The following is a 15,652-nucleotide window of genomic DNA, read 5'->3' as shown; positions in this document are numbered from 1 at the left end:
TGAAGTTTTGGAAAGCTGTACAAATTGTTCTCCTCAGTCCTAATGGTTCGGTTAAGTTTCTTAAATTTCAGAATTTCCAGTCCATCCTATGTGTCCATACAAAATATTTTCACAATACAAAGCAACAGCAATATCTTACTTTAAAAATTCATGGATTCCATGATATTCTTCCAAATGAATTGCCTGACTTTGATGTCAAAATATACTTGAGTTGTTTGTATACATGTATAATGATTTCTGTAGAGTTTGTGATTTTTTAATAAGAAATAATTTTAACTGATCTGTTGAAATGAGTAGTGCAGAAACTAAAGATATTTCTGGTGCTTGTCTTAAAAAAGTATATTTTAAAATATTTAGTATTCTGTTTGTATAATGACCATAATCTATTTCATTCTCTCCTAGATATAATACTTTGAATTCGAAATTGTTTTATAATATATAGATTCATTAATAAATGTGTCCTTTCAGATTGCATTCGATATAGAAACAGTTTAAGATTCCTTTAATTCCTAGGTCCTTATATAATTTTATTTCTTTGGGATAAAATGACAATGTTATGTTATTTCAAAAGTTTTATAAAGGTTATGCTATGTAAAGGCCTTTTTAAAAGGTGAAGATTGAATGATGTCAAACTAACTTTTGTTTCTATGAATTACATGTATTATTACACTTGTATATTTGTAATCAACATTTTAATAACTGCTTTTCATTCTTGCATCTGAAGAATGAAAAATATTCAATACTTCCCAAATTTTCATATCATCCTTGTGCAAGAGCCATGTAAATCTTTGTATTGTAATTCAGGTAGACGTGATGCTGAACCAAGTAGTATCCTGTAAATTTAAGAAATTAATGATGCAATCTTAAGACAGGCATATATCCTTGGTTGCCTATTTGTAACAAAGAAACCTTATTGTTCCCAAAATTGCTATTTATCTTATTTCTGTAAAATTCTGTGTATAGTGGAAAAAAACTTATATTGCTTATTTGATTGCTCACATTTGCAATTTTTTTCTATGACTATTTTAAGTCTTTTTCATTTGAAATTTGATAATACTTTGATAATACTTTATAGCTAGGTCCAAAGGTGATGACTTTTCAAGTACTTATTAATTAACTGATTTAGCTTTGTGGAGCTAATGGATTCAAAGTAAGCCTTGCTTAATAGCTACTTCTAAACTTCAACAGCTTAAAATTTCCAAAATGAAGTCTTACTGGCACAAATGTGTCCTTGACCTTGCTCCATGTAGGAACAGACCAACCAGAATATCTTACCCTGTCAGCATAGAATGACTTATTGGAGCAAAACTAATCTTAATTACAAGGGATCATAGAGAGACGAACAGTTCAGACAGAACTGTTCAGACAGAAGGTATTTTTTCAAAATATAATTGCTTATTACACCTTTCCATTTCAAAAGTAGCTAAAGCCAAGAACGGGAAAAAATGTTCATATGTATGATTACCTAATGTCTTGGCATGTCTACCATCCAATCAGGCAGGAACTTATACCATTGATTTCCTATCACCAAATATGTTCCATAGCTCCAGGAGAAGTCCATATGTTTCTCCTCGTTATTAGGCCTTAAATTGGTAATGTTTTAATCACAGTGTTTCCTCTTGCCTCTAGGCTGTATATCTCTGAATGGTAAAGCTTTAGCTCTAATTCTACCAAACACTGAGGTAGAGGTAATGGAATAATACTTTAAAACAGTTGCCTTTGATACACTTACCACAACAGAACAATGCAAAACATTTTCTTACATTATATATAATTATATGTTTTATATTTATATGTGCTGATTTTATATTTCACACAGTGAATCTTATTAGAATTAATTGATAATTTGACAAATCAATTTATATTTATTCCAATAAATAGATTGGAATATAAATAATCAGGATTAGAATATATAATAGAATATAAAAAGTATCAATGCAATGTTTTCAGTATAAACTTGTGATACCTTCTAAGTGTTCTTGGTCTTCTGAATTCACATGGTAAAAAAAAACAATGTTCTTTTCCTCTAATCTATAAGGGATTTTACTCTGCTGCTCTGTTTATTGTTTTAACTTGCTGGTCCCAAACTGTTTTCTTTTTCCATATTTCTGAAGTATTCCTACTGATTATACTCAAATTTTGCTGATATGATGTATAAAAGGTATTATTCTTCCACAGGATCCATGGGTCCTAGGATCCCAGGTCGCAGTTATTTGCATCATCAGATAACTAGGGCTAGAGTTCTTACCTAGGCCCATGCATCATGCCAACAGAAAGTAATTGAAGACCCATCTCAAATTCTCATTTCCTATATTTCAGGGCCCCAATTCCTTGAAATGCAGGAATTAGCAGTAAGTAGAAATGAAAGGCAACTTAAAATGCAAGATGAAATCACAAAATGTGAAAGTACAGTAATACAAACTTCCAATTTTCAGATGACCATCCCATATGATTGAACAGGACCACAAATGTCACTAGATTATGTGTAATACCCCTCTCCTGATGATTAATGATTTCAGACCAGCATCAGCAGGTCAAAAAATAGTTCCTGGAACAATAGATCCATAATTGGTCTACAAATGCTAGGAATACTTGACATAGAGGTCAAATATAATTCAGAAAAACATTAATTGAGAAGATCCTTAGTGCTTCAAAACACTGGTATTCCGTAAAACTTGGTTCTGTAGTATAAAAATTTTGTCATTGTCAAACAAATGATTACCTACATTTCATCTCCTGAAAGTATGTTCCTTAGACGCAGTCCGGGACGAAGGAGCCAGACGCAGCGGACGAGCGGATTCTACTCAACACCAGCAAGAACCGACAAGGAGCGGACAACTTCATCCTGCACTTTGCAGACCAGAGACGACCCGGGATCCAAGACTCCGCGTGAGTAGAAGCCCCACTTCCTCACTCCTCTGGGAGCAGAGGAGGGAAGGCCACCCCTCCCCCCCCAGCACCGGTGATCTCCATCTTGGATACCGACAAAGCTCGGAGGAGCGGCTAGGTCCAGCTCAGACCTTGGAATAAAACGAGTCATTTAGCAGGTCACAAGAACTTAACGGCGAAGTGACCTCACAGACTCAGTTCCATCCAGGGAAAAGTCACCCAGCTCAGGCGCCAGCCATTGGAGTGGCTCTCCTCACCGGGTAACCAGAGCCAGAGGCTGCCCCGCCCTCTAGCAGCCACCACAATCAATTGAAAAACAGAAACCCTGAGAATGGCTCCAGGCTGGGTGCTGTGAGTTTTTTTTTTCACAAAATAGCCCCAGGGAAAAGCTACTGTTCTTTGAAAGGCCTCAACTCTACCCAGAACCTAGCCTCATCACTGCATCCCCCTCTTTTGTGATTCTCAAAGCAGATCACCCTCCCAGTAAACTAACCTGGGAGGGGGATCTCAAAAACTTGGGTAAAGCAGAGCATTTTTCTGCTTGTTCCAACAAACTGACTTAAGAAACCAATCAAGCCACAGGACCTCAAGCTGACTCCAACCAGACTCTGGTTACAGACAAAAGGGAGATACAGGACTCTTCCCACCCCTCCCAAAAAAAAAAAAAAAATCAAAGAACTTTTTTTTTCTTCTTCTTCTTTTCTTTTTTTTTTCTTTTCCTTGTTTTGTTTTTTTTTTCATTTTTGGTTACCTTATATATATATAAAATTTTTTTTTGCTTTTCTAAAACTTTTATTAATCTTTAATTTTTGCCTCTTCTGAAAAAATAATTGTTTTCCATTAACTTTTTTCTTTTTCTCCTCTTATAATTTTTATTTTAGGAATACGTGAATGTGTGTTTTCTTTTCTTTTCTTGTCTTCTTTCTCTTTTTCTTTCATTCTTAATTATCTTTTTTTTTTTTTCTAGCTCTACTGAAATTCTGATCTTTTCTTCTCATTTTCCTATCCTTTCCATCTTTTCCTCTTTGTTCATCTGTATGTGACTTAACTCTTGTCCTGCACATCCTCAGATAAACCCGTAGTTAAACAGTAGACCCTATCCCCCATTGTGTACACACTTAATCCACAAACTTATTACTCAATTCAAAACCTCTGAGACTTAAATTCATTAATAGCAGTACTACCTCTTTATACCTATATAATATTTTAAGCATTTTTTAAAAGTTTTTCCCATCTCCTCTATGTCCCTCCCTTTCTCTCAACATATTCATATTCCTCTATAAATAGATGGTCTTTTAATCTCTAAAATAACATTAATTTTTACGTTTCTATTTTATTTTCTGGTCTCTTTTCATTCCCTTTCCCTTTCTTCTTTTTTTCTCTCTCTCTACTTACATCCTACCCAACCTATTTCCTGCATTGTGATTAGGACATAGTTAACTCTCCCTGTGCCTCCCCACACCAATCTATTCCTATTTTTTACCCACATCTCTCCCTAACCCTAATAATTTCTGGTTTTCCAAATTCTTCTCTGCGGTTCGAAGTCCTTTAACATATAGTTGTTAGATGTCGAATAGATGTATCTGTTGAAGTAGATAGTATCTGTAGACTATTGACTGTACAAATGCAAACTTTGGTTGATGGTTGCCTTAAGATAGTGTTCTAGCACAAAACTGGTGCTATCTTCATCTCAAATGGGCAGAGTAAGCCGGAAAAACACAAGAAAAATGGCAAATTCGGGTATCTCAATTCCCAATCCTGATAATCAGGGGTTAGAACAGATAATGAATAATCCAGAGGAGAGTTCCCAAACAGCTCTACAAACACTGCTGGCAAACATGATAAATGAAAAGTTTGACAACGTACAAAGGACTCTGTATGAGCGTGATAGGGAGAGAGAGGAGGCATCCCAGAAGTTTATACAGGAATATCATAAGCGTGAGGAAGCTACTCAAAAACTGATACAGGATTTGCGTGAACAACTTGAGAATACTCAAAGAGAAAGAGAGGAATGGCGTGAGCAGGCTGAGAACACTCAAAGAGATCTGCATGAATCCCACAAACGGGAGGAAGCTACTCAAAGAGTAATACAGGAATTGAGAGACCAGGTAGAGAACTCACAAAGAACACTAAAGGCATTCATGGAATCCATTAACAAAGAGCTGAAGGAAGTCAGGGAGACCACAAAGGGAATGCTGAATGGAACCCAACAGAAGGAATGGGAGCCCAAAGAAACCAAAACCAATCAACTAAGTGATTTGAGGACAAACACTGAACACCAAATTAAGGAAGTAAAGAAATTCATACAAGACCTAAAACAGAGCTTCAACAAAGAACTTGAAGCCATCAAAGCTGACCAACTAGAAGGAAAAGAGATAAAAAACAAAGTAGAGAGTCTTGACAGCAGGTTAGACCATGCAGAAGTTCGAATCTCAGGGATTGAAGACAGCCTAGATATTATAGAGAAAGAACATACAACCATCCAAGACAAGTCCAAGAAATATGATAGATCTATCCATCACCTGGAAGACACCATCAGAAGGCCTAATCTAAGGATAATGGGTGTAGAGGAGCACCTAGAAACAGAAGTTAATGGTCTAGGAAATCTGTTTAACAGGATCCTAGCAGAGAACTTCCCAAACAAGCAAAAAGATAGGCCTGTCCAGATACAAGAAGCCTTTAGAACCCCAAATAGACCAGACCAGAATAGGACATCCCACCGTCACATTATAATCCACAAAGGATCAACTCAGAATAAGGAAAAGATCCTTAAAGCTGTCAGAGAGAAAAGGGTAATCACTTATAAAGGGAAACCAATTAGAATCACCTCAGATTTCTCAGCAGAGACAATCAAAGCAAGAAGAGCCTGGAATGATGTATGCCATGCCCTAAAAACAAACAACTATCAACCAAGAATACTGTACCCAGCTAAACTCTCCTTCATAACTGAAGGCCAAATAAAAACCTTCCATAGCAAAGAAAAATTGAAACAATACATCTGCACCAAACCAGCCCTACAAAAGATCCTTAAAGATGTCCTACACATAGAAAACCAACAAGACCGCAATAAAGGCCAAGAAACTGCACCCAAACTGAAAATCCAAGAACCATAGGAAGAACCCAGTTTTCACAGCCCCCAAGAAGGTAGATAACATGGCAGGAAATCCCAAATACCTCTCAGTCCTATCTCTTAATGTTAACGGACTGAACTCTCCAATTAAGCGACATAGACTGTCTAGTTGGATTAAAAAACAAGACCCTTCTATCTGCTGCCTACAGGAGTCACATCTTGCCCGTAAAAACAAACACATTTTCAATGTTAAAGGCTGGAACAAAATCTACCAAGCAAACGGACCGCATAAACAGGCGGGAGTTGCAATCCTAATATCAGATAAAATAGACTTCACATTAAAATTCGTGAAAAGAGATAAAGAAGGTCGCTACATACTAATTAAAGGATCTCTCCTTCAGGAGGATATTACAATTCTAAATATCTATTCGCCAAATAATGGAGCACACAAATTTATCAAAGAAACACTACTTTCCCTCAAATCCCATATAGATCCAAAGACATTAATTGTTGGGGATTTTAACACACCACTCTCCCCACTAGATAGATCAACTCGGCAAAAACTCAACAGAGAAACCGCAGATCTAAACAGCTGCATAGATCAACTAGACTTAACAGACATTTACCGAACATTTCACCCAGCAGCATCAGAATACACGTTTTTCTCAGCAGCACATGGAACGTTTTCTAAAATAGACCACATTTTAGGCCACAAAGCAAACTTGTCTAAATTCAGAAACATTGAAGTTATACCTTGCATTCTCTCTGACCACAAGGGAATAAAGTTAGAACTCAACACCAAAAGCCACCAAAGAAGTCCGGTATCACATGGAGGCTGAACAACACACTGCTGAATCATGAGTGGGTCATGGAAGAGATTAGAAAGGAAATTCAAATGTTCATGCTATTCAACAAAAATGAACACACAAAATACCAGCTCCTCTGGGACACAGCAAAGGCAGTACTCAGAGGCAAGTTTATAGCTCTGAGCTCTTACATCAACAAATTGGAGAGATCTGAAACCAACAATTTAATGACACATCTAAACCTCCTTGAAAAAGAGCAGCAAGATAAACCCCAATCCAGTAGACGGAAAGAAATAATCAAAATTAAATCAGAATTAAATGAATTAGAATCCAAAAAAACTATAGCAAGAATCAACAAAACAAAGAGTTGGTTCTTCGAGAAACTTAACAAAATTGACAGACCCTTAGCAAATCTTATCAGAAAAAGAAGAGAGCACACCCAAATCAATAAACTCAGAGATGAGAATGGAAACATCACCACGGAAACAACCAAGATTCAGAAAATTATAAGGGAATACTTCTCAAAACTTTATGCTAATAAGTTTGAGAACTTGACAGAAATGGACCTCTTCCTAGCAAATATTGACATGCCAAAACTAAACCTAGATGAGGCAAACTATCTTAACAGGCCCATATCAAGCATTGAAATAGAAACAGCAATAAGAGACCTCCCAGCTAAGAAAAGTCCAGGACCAGATGGTTTCACAGCGGAATTTTACAAGGCCTTCAAAGCAGAGCTCACACCAATTCTCCTCCAACTCTTCAATGAAATTGAAAGAGAAAGCTCACTACCGAACACATTCTATGAAGCCATCATAACGCTCATCCCAAAACCAGGCAGGGACTCATCAAAGAAAGAGAACTATAGACCCATTTCTTTGATGAACATTGATGCAAAACTTCTCAACAAAATTTTGGCCAACCGACTTCAACAATTCATCCAAAAAATCATACACCACGATCAAACAGGATTCATTTCAGGGATGCAAAGCTGGTTCAATATACGCAAATCAATTAATATTATTCATCACATCAACAGGAGCAAGAATAAGAACCACATGGTTATCTCAATAGACGCAGAAAAAGCATTCGACAAGATCCAACACCCCTTTATGATGAAGGTTTTGGAAAAATTAGGAATCCATGGAACATTCCTCAATACAATAAAGGCTGTATATGACAAACCTACAGCCAGCATTATACTCAATGGTGAAAAACTAAAGCCATTTCCTCTTAACTCAGGGACAAGACAAGGATGCCCACTCTCTCCACTTCTCTTCAATCTAGTATTAGAATGCCTAGCTACAGCAATAAGACAAGATGCAGACATAAAGGGGATCCAAATAGGGAAAGAAGAAATAAAACTCTCCCTCTTTGCAGATGACATGATCTTGTATTTAAAGAATCCCATAGACTCCACTCCCAAATTACTCAAGCTGATGCAAAACTTTGGCAAAGTAGCAGGTTATAAAATTAACCCCCAAAAATCAATGGCTTTTCTGTATGCCAACAATGAGAAAAGTGTGGCTGAAGTTAGGAAAGCAACTCCATTTGTAATAGCCCCACAAAAAATAAAATACCTAGGAATTAACTTAACTAAAGAAGTGAAGGACCTCTATGATGAAAACTTTAAAATCTTGAAAAAGGAAATCAACACAGAACTTAAAAAATGGCAAAACCTCCCATGCTCCTGGATTGGAAAGATTAACATCGTGAAAATGGCAATACTTCCCAAGGCTATCTACAAATTCAACGCAATACCTATCAAAATTCCACCCTCATTCTTCAAGGAAATAGAAGAAGCAATCCAAAAATTCATATGGAACAATAAAAGTCCCCGAATAGCAAAAACGCTCCTCAACGGAAAGAACACGGCTGGAGGAATATCAATACCAAATTTCAAACTCTACTATAAAGCCATAGTAATCAAAACAGCTTGGTATTGGCATAAGAACAGACCTCAGGACCAATGGAATAGAATTGAAAACCCAGAAATGAACCTACAGACCTATAGCCATCTAATCTTCGATAAGGGAGCTAAAACAATAGAATGGAAGACAGACAGCCTCTTCAGTAAATGGTGCTGGCAAAACTGGTTAACTACATGTAGAAAACTAAAGCTAGATCCTTATATATCACCCTGCACCAGAATCAACTCCAAATGGATGAAAGACCTTGAACTCAAAGCAGACACTCTGAAAACATTACAGGATGGAATAGGAGAAACCCTGGGTCTCCTTGGCTCAGGCCGAAATTTTCTGAATAGAGACCCGGAAACACAACAAATCAAAGAAAGGCTGGACAAATGGGATTGTATAAGGTTGCAGAGCTTCTGCAGGGCAAATGACATAGCTAGCAAGATCAATAGAAAGCCCACGGACTGGGAGAAGATCTTTACTAGCCATACAACAGACAAGGGTCTCATATCTAAAATATACTTGGAACTCAAAAAATTAAACCACCCAACAACAAATCCTCAAAGAAACAACTGCCCAATAAGTACGTGGGCGAAAGACTTAAAGAGAAGCTTCTCTGAAGAAGAAATAAGGATGGCCAATAGACACATGAAGAAATGTTCAACATCCCTAGCCATAAAAGAAATGCAAATCAAAACAACATTGAGATGTCACCTCACTCCAGTTAGAACAGCAAAAATCAAGAACTCTAACAACAACAGATGCTGGAGGGGATGTGGACAGAAAGGAACCTTACTTCATTGTTGGTGGGAATGTAAACTTGTTCAACCACTTTGGAAAGCAGTATGGATGTTCCTCAAAAGACTCCACATAGAGCTCCCCAATGACCCAGCAATCCCACTTTTGGGCATTTACCCAAATGATCACAAACAAGGCCACACTAAAGCTACCAGCACAACTATGTTTATTGCAGCATTATTTACCATAGCTAAGACATGGAACCAACCCAGATGCCCCTCAGTAGATGAATGGATCAAGAAGATGTGGTATATATACACAATGGAATTCTATGCCTCCATCAGAAAGAATGACATTTCCCCATTTGTTAGGAAATGGAAAGGCTTGGAAAAAATTATATTAAGTGAAGTAAGCCAGGCCCAAAGAAACATAGGTCCCATGGTTTCCCTTATTTGCAATATCTAGTATAGGTATGAGTCAAGCGGAAAAAGTCAGATAATGTGATGTTAGGAAAACGAAACCTCAAATATGTATTTTAATGTTTTTGTTTCTTTCATGCATGTATTTCTAACGCATTTATAAGATTATTTCTTTGTTGCTTTGTATGTCCCTCCCCCACAGTGTAACCCCCGCTTTCACTATATTTGATGTCAGTATAACATGTGGAGGAGATGGAGACAAACAAGTCGTTTAAGGATTCAGGTGGACCTGTTGCAACAATGAGAAGTACAAAATGTCATGTCAAAACCAGCTTTACAATGTCGGTGGGGGGGGGTATTATTGGGTGGGAGGGAGCGGGGAGGCTGGGAAGGGAGGTGAAGGGTAAACAAAGGAGGAGGCTGCAATGCTTGGTAAGAAATGTATGCATTATCCTGCCCATGTAATTGTAACCCCTCTGTACAGTATGTGCTCAAATAAAATAAAATAAAATTTAAAAAAAAAAAAAAGAAAGTATGTTCCTTTTCAAATAAACTTTTTAAAATCACATTTGCCAAATAACACTTTACAAGTAGATGATATTTAGTGACGTTACTAGTTTTTCAAGTGTAGGGAGCAAGTTAAAATAGAGTTGATTTTTTTACTCAGCACTAATGCCAAACAAGTTCAACCATTCATTAAAGTGTAGAAATATTACCCCCCCGCAACCATTTGTGTTTTTCATTAGGTGACTTCAAAAATTTGTTAAATAGATCAGCCTCCCATATTTCAAACCAAAACATTAGCTAATAAAGTAAATTTCATGACATAATAAGTACATTTTAAAAGTCACAAATAGTTGCCTTATCATATGGTGTTTTATGTTTTCCCTATCTGTCTAACATAGTAAGAAATATGACTTTAAGTCTTTTATATGGGTACTCATCAGAGATTTGACAAACATAAAATCTGTCTTCTATTTCTATCATATTCCTCTACAGTAGTAAATTTTAGTTTTCTTCTTTTCCAAAACGTATAGGTAGTAGAAAATATTATCCCATGTAAAATAAAATAATCTCAAACCACTGCAAAAAGCCACTTAGAAAACTGGTCGTTAGGAATACATTCTAAGACTTTTAAGGGGCTTGTAGTGAGCATGGACAGCTCATAGCTGGCGAGCTAGTCAGACATGGCTGTGGGTCATGTCTCTATGAGCAGGAAGTGTGCTTCAACTACTTCTCTAGATGACACAACCAGATCTAACCGGCTCTACCCACACTACATCTTCATGTTTTTCCTTTCAAAACTCTTTTATTTGGATGTGGAATTTATTTTCATGTCTTCATTCAATCTGTTCTGCATTGTAGTGAGCTAAATAGGCTCTGTAAAATCACTCCCTCCATTCATGAAACCAATATGCTTAGCTAGGGCTTCTAAGAACGTGTTTTCTTGCCTTTTCTATTTGCTCAATTCTTTTCTGATCCCAAAACTTTTTGGCTTATGTAATAAGAGAAGTCTTCACTATCTCATGTTAATGAGGATATTATATTTTGTGCGCTACTAAGAAATGTGAAATCATTGGTTTAAAGTATCCAATCAGAATTTTTTTCTGTGGTTCAGTGTTTCACGGGCAAAGACATTGTGTAAAGTATTACAAACAGAAAAGTGTAAACCCAATACCTCCTTTCATTATTGAGGGCATTTTCTCCCTAAATATTTGGAACCAAATTATCGTTTTCAGAGAATTACTGTTTGGTAATTAAAGTCAATTCACAAATTTTGATGTCATTTTTTTTTAAGATCTTTGAATTTAAATTCCACTACAATCTTGTTTCACACAGTAAGAATAGAGTTCCTGGGTAAGGACAATTCTCAAGGAAACCTACAGGATTTATAGCAAGGTTTCTGAGGTTTGATTGTTTAGTGTGAAAATGAGCCATCTTCACCCACATTGCTCCCTCTCAGCTAAGTCTCCATGGATTACTTTGCATGAAATCCTACTTTCCCAGGCAATTTTAAATTTTCATAATAGGCTAAGTTGTTAAAAGTTTTAACAAATAAAAATTTACCTGTTATAATTTTAAAACTCTTTTGAAATTCCTTTATTAGAACCACGAATTCACCAATCCTAACCCCACTTTTACCATCAAAAACAGTTAACATGTTGTTTTCATGATATAGTTTCCATAAAACTATTATTTTCCAGTGGTTTTGTTATGCGTATATATATCCACATAAGCTGATTCTGAGCAAAATGAACCCCAAGATATGGAAACAGAGAGTATTATTTACGGCTATTGTTTTTAATGTACTATGTGATTTCTATTTTCTTTGTGTTTTTTTCCCCTATGCTTTATTCCCTGCTGTATTTGATTATGGTAGCCTGTGTATTGTGTATATATTTACCTTTATTAGAGAAGGGAAGAGGAACCGCAAAACAGTGAGACAAAGGACAAAGGCAAACCAATGCAATAGCAATACTCACAAGACAATATGTTGGAAATGTACATTACAACTTGTGAGGGGTATTGGGGTGAAGGAAAACTGAAGAAAATGAGAGAGGAGGTAACAAGTTTGAAAAGTTATGTATTCACTACCTTAAAAATGCTGTAATCCCACTGTACATCACTTTGACAAAAAAATTAAATTTAAAAAATAATCTGCATGAAATAAAATTACACTGTATTGGTATAGTAAATATTATTCTTTATGTAGTAACTTTTTAAAAATCAATACTGGTTGGCGTCTAATTTGAATTAATTACCCCTTTTTAATCAGAGGACTATCAACTTGAATGCTACCTGACTAGAAAATATTTTCACAATATACTTACCAATATTTTGAAAAAATAATAATATATTACTTTCTCATACTAAAAGCAAAAACAGTTTAATTCTAAGGAAACCTATAACTTTTAAAAGTAAATAAGTTGTTAAGAAGACAGAATATATGTGTTCTTCAACATTACAATGACTAATAATTACTCATTTTCAAATTAGGAAGATTCCATACCTGAGAGATTCAAAACAGTACCGGCTTGCATGTTATGTAATTCTGCAATAGATGCATTTTCCAATGGGGTGTTACAGATTGAGAGTCAACAGAAGAATAACCACATTCTGGTTGAGGATAAAACTATGTAGCATCGGTAATAATTCTTCAAGTGTAAGCAATTGTTTATAACAAAAAGCTATTATTTTTATGACCACCAATCCCAATATTGATGATATAGAGTCATCCTAGCCCAACAGTTTAGAACTTTTAGGGTGCACCTCAAACTTCCCTTAATACACATCATGAATAGCTTATCTCTATTGTGAAAAAATGCAGCTCCGCTAATGTGATGCCATACATGATTTGGAAAGAACACCACAATAAACTGGGGTGTATCATTCCCTCCCCCACTGCTATTCTTGAGATCCGAACACTTGAAAATATTATTTATATTTATACTTTTTTAACTATCATAAAAATTCTGGATGCTAAGATCAGAAGATTACAGTTCAAAGCCCAACCAGGCAGGAAGATTCCCTAGATTCTTATCTCCAATAAAATTATCAGCAAAAGCTAGACACAAGTGGCATTGAGATTGAAGTGGTAGAGCACGAGCCTTGAGCACAAACAGGATCAGAGACAGTGTCCAGGCCCAGAGTTAAAGCCCTAGGACATACCAATAAAACAAAAACAAAAATAAAACAAACCCCAAACCTAACATTTTTCTCAGTGTATACAGTAGCAAATAATTAAGGAAATTGCTTCCTGTGTTACATACAGGTAGAAGAAAGAAGGTGTCACACGATTATTCTCTTCATACCATGTTATACCAAAAACTCCAAAAATTGCTCTTATTCTAAATTTATAAATTAATATCATCAATTTGTTGGAAACTCTGTCTACAACATTCATATTATGATTTTATACATGAATTATTGGAATTATCTATTAACTAAGTTCTAATTATAACTCTCTTGAAAGAATATTCTAGGCAAATAGAATGCAAAATCATTTGTGAATTTGTCAATTAAACCCTCTACTTAAAAAGAATTTTTAGTATCCTATAGAATATGAAATTAAAAACAAAATCAAAATATTTATTTTAAATCTAAATTCTAATTTAGCAAGATCTTCAAAATCCTACATTAGTCGAACTTTGCTATTTTTCCAGGCTTAAGTTTTGTAAGCCTTCATCATTTTTTGGGATACAATAAAATGGTGATTACTTACTTTTTCAAATTTTGGATGGGAGTCATGAATCATTTTGCATCTAGGAATGTTCTGTAATGAAGAGAGAATTTAAAACCCAAGTGAGGATTAAGTATGAGTTGCATTTCAACTGAAAATTTGACTTCTCAAAACACAATGACAAAATTAGCCCAAACTTCCAACTATGTATTCTTGTTTCTTTTGTTTTGTTAAGACAAAATTATACTACCTAGTCCAGCGAAAGTATCACTCTGTAATTTCACTCTTTAATCTCCTGTCTTAATCTCAGTGCTAGAATTCTAGAATTGTATCATATTGCCCTGCCATAGATTCTTGGTTTATTTAATCTAGATACAGACTACCAATTCTGAATTTCTCCAGGGATACTTTACACCATAGTGACTGTTCAGACTGTTTATGTACCTTTTTCAAAGATGTTCTAACATTTGACACAGGATATGAATATTTTCAGATGCACCTGTTGGGTCTCTGATACATTTCTTCATGGATGCGATCCCTTTAATAATGGGGCTCGATCTCAGGTCCTGGGAACTGCCTGTCAGCTCAGTTTGCCCCAGGATGGCGTGCTGACACTCACCCATTCATGAATTGGGCCTTGTACTCCTTGAGTTCAGATTCCAGCACTCCCAAAAAATGAATCGTGGAGTAAGAAGCAGATGGTGACACATGTTTTCCTTTTCTGTGAAAGTCCTGTGTGTCAGGTATGAAGCGGAATACATATGCAAACCTATATCCTATGTAATCAATGTAATCACTATTCTGTGTCATAATAGTCAATAAAATGAACAGTCAATACATGAATAAAACAAAAATTAAAGTGAATAACTACACTGAATGTAATATGGAGTCAAAATATGTATATAAATATAAATCATATATTTAAAATATATACAAATAGGATGTTTTCTAGTGGTGGGGATCGATTTCAGGCCTAAGGAACAGACTTGAATTTCTTGACTTCAAGGAGGCAAGCTTCGCCTTTCCACACAGTGAAACAGCGATTGTTTAAATGCTTCATAAAGTATTAATTAAAATCGATCAGTGTACCATAACATAATAGCGCATAATTTTGTCCTAGAATCATTCAAGAACTATCCATTCAGTCATGACATACATCACATTCCATTGGTAATCATATGGAGAAAAGTGAGTTTCTAAGGATTTCCTGCCGTTTGGAGGTGGCATGACCAGGATTTGAGTTGTGGGCTCCAGCTCCTACTACTTTATCTGAGGATAGAGAACTCACTGGTCTGTCCAAGAACATCAGCAAGACCCATGATTAGCCAGGCACCAGTGGCTCTCACCAGTCCTCCTTGATACTTACAAGGCTGTGATAGGAGGATCATGGTCAAAGTCACCCTAGGCAGGAAAGTCCTTGAAATTCCTGTCCAACTTGTGCCAACAAATCCAGAAGTAGAGCCGTGTGGCTCCAGTGGTAGAGGAACAGCCTTGAGCAAAAGCAGCTCATGGACTGTGCCTAGATCCTGAGTTCTAGGTCCAGGACCGGCAATAAACAGCCATATACAACAATCTGTGCAGCCATCAGGCTAAAGCAGGCCAACTTCTTGTTCCCAACTGGATTGGACAGAGTT

At 36.1% G+C, this 15,652-nt stretch overlaps 1 pseudogene; it reads right to left on the bottom strand.

The window, feature by feature from the left end:
- Positions 1–728: 728 nt before the first annotated feature.
- Positions 729–825, bottom strand: LOC122096837 (annotated as a pseudogene).
- Positions 826–15,652: the final 14,827 nt, after the last annotated feature.

The sequence above is a fragment of the Dipodomys spectabilis genome, unplaced genomic scaffold, assembly GCF_019054845.1.
Source record: "Dipodomys spectabilis isolate Male_0828 unplaced genomic scaffold, ASM1905484v1 ptg000393l, whole genome shotgun sequence".
Classification (NCBI taxonomy): domain Eukaryota; kingdom Metazoa; phylum Chordata; class Mammalia; order Rodentia; family Heteromyidae; genus Dipodomys; species Dipodomys spectabilis.
Note: the sequence above shows the minus strand (reverse complement) of the source record. Positions and strands in the feature narration are given on the sequence as shown.